General features: G+C 38.0%; 1 protein-coding gene across 2 annotated transcripts in view; it reads left to right on the forward strand.

Annotated features, from left to right (window-relative positions):
- The window catches only part of LOC137984880 (uncharacterized), a 6,933-nt gene that overhangs the window by 1,268 nt on the left and 3,165 nt on the right, over nucleotides 1-2,500 (forward strand). The window lies entirely within an intron of this gene.

The following is a 2,500-nucleotide window of genomic DNA, read 5'->3' on the forward strand; positions in this document are numbered from 1 at the left end:
GTGCTGTTTTATTACTTCACTCGCTCTTTATCTTTCGTCTGATTTTCCAGCTATCATGCAGCCTTTAGTTCATTTTAAAGCCTAAGTCTCTAACACAATCAACATCCATATGAAAGACGAAAAGAGAACTTTAAATTTTTGATGAATTTCTAGTAAATAGTAACTGTAAGTTGAAACTCTGTTGACAGTCTCGATAACATTCATTTTCATTTTTCGTTTTTAATTGGGAATTAATGCGTGGAAAAAATGGCATATATTTAAACGGTTTAGACTGTGCTGTTTTACATTAAAATCCCAGCTCTCTTTTCTAAAGAGAAGAACACTGAAGCTAACTAAATGGCAAGATTTATAGGCGAAAAAAATGGAATTAGAAATGAGGAGGAGCAGGTGTGGCGCATAGAACGCTTGCTTTTTCTTCGGGCAGTAATAATATATAATATATTGTTCTTGCCACAAGAGTATACAATTCATAACTTCGAGGAAGAGAGGAGATGATAATTTTTTAAAAATCTAATTTTACTATCGCGCTCAAAAGCGCAATATATCCGTGATCTTATGCATCGCTAATAGCGCTAAATTTCAAACCTTATGGGTAAAAAGTCACAAAAGAATAAAGAAAATTGCCGAAAAAGGAGTTACATGGACTGATTGCTTCTTGCCAAAATTTCCTTCTTAAGTATACTTATCGGTTAGATACACTCGGGCTTTTAAAAAGAGAAATATTAAACTTCCATTCTAGACAATTTTCTAAGCTGCTGATCGTGGATAAGTTCTATCAAATTGTGCTTGAAAATTTTAACCCGGTGTTAGCATGAAAATGTTGAAAATGAATGAGACGCGGTTGTTTTAGTAACGCATAAAACTCGAACACTTTGACATCACGAATGATCAGCTCACTGAACTGAGAATCAATGCAATCCGTCTTGCATGTCTGGGCAAGTCGCAATAGATCCAAATTTGAATATCACGACTTACTATGCTTGACTAAACCGAGCGGTACTTACGGTCCTATTTTTGGCTTCCTCGCACCTCGAATTTTTTTTTGGCATGTCCAAAGTTCTGATTGACAGTTGCAGCAGACTGCCTTAAGACTTAAGCACTTCCAAAAGCACAACTTTCAACAAATCACAAATGACTACTTCTCAAGGTGGCAATAGGCCATTTCCGAGTTTAAGTCTGCCTCCTCTTCAAAGCGAGTCTAAGTGCGAAGTTTTTGTTATGGTAATTAGTTCGACTTTACATAAGAATGAAAACTAATTTTCATGACAAAAACTTCGCACTTAGACTCGCTTTGAAGATGAGGCAGGCAAGAACTCGGAAATGGCCTATTAGTATGCCGTACATCACAAAATCAGCCACCGGAAGTAAATGTCGCACAAAATATTAGGGAGTTTTAGCGAAGACGACGGGTACGGCTACGGCAACGCCACAAAGCAAGAATATTATTGGTTGAAAAAGGAAAAATGCTCGTGCTGCACGTGCAGCACGAATTTCCGTGCATTTCTTTGCCGTACTCCACAAAACAACAACGTGAAATCACCAAATTTTAGGTTTTGACGACATCGTGAGCATATAACAATGAAAAAGTCATTTTCAGTTTTGACTTTAAAACCGTTCGTACCCATCCATTTACAGGATAGTTCGCCTGTATTGTACAATGTGAACAAGACGGATTAATCGCGAAATACTTGCGATAGCGCTAAGTTATATTTTGGACTAACGTTTTCGTTGCTGTACCCGTCGTCTTTGCTAAAACTCCCTAATAGCATTCTGCACGACTGCGGGGAGGCAGCGGTGGACGTCGACTATGCAGCTATTTTAGAGAGGCACCTGATTGGCCAGTGGTAATGACGTAATGAAATTTAAATATGCGCGGCATTGGGAGCGAGTACATAAAATAGCTTTGCGAAAGTAAAAATAGATTTTTGAAAACTATGATGGGATCCGTTCTCATACCTTATCCTCACTTGCTTCGAGCTGAAATGTAATTTTTTTTTATTATGTGGACAATAAATATTCATGGTAGAGATTGAAAAGCAGGCTTAAATACAATTACTGGGTATTAATATAAACAAAAAAGGCAGGATTCGTGACTTCGTTGCTCAATAGACCTCTTTACAGTTATGAGCTTAGTTACCTGGCCTTTGAATGAAAGTGAGGCTGGTGTTGACCTTGTTTTGATACAGACCTCCCTTCTTTTCTTATGTTAATGATGTTGTTGTCATGCTAGTTAGTAAGCATTTTCATAAGAAAAGCAGTGAGGTCTTTATCAAAACATTGTCAACTCCATCCTCACTTTCGATTCATTCATAGGCTAGGTAACTAAGCACACAACTGTAAAATGGACTATTGCCTACTCTCGTGTTACATACGAAAAAGACGCCACTCGGTGCCCAGCTGTAGTGGTCGTATTGATTCTACGTGCGTTTTAGTTCCAGGTAAACTGAACACTCCTCTCAATAGAGCGCTTTGGTTTTTCATTACTTCACTCAATGATTGG

The sequence above is a fragment of the Montipora foliosa genome, chromosome 14 (genome assembly GCF_036669935.1).
Source record: "Montipora foliosa isolate CH-2021 chromosome 14, ASM3666993v2, whole genome shotgun sequence".
NCBI classification, from domain to species: domain Eukaryota; kingdom Metazoa; phylum Cnidaria; class Anthozoa; order Scleractinia; family Acroporidae; genus Montipora; species Montipora foliosa.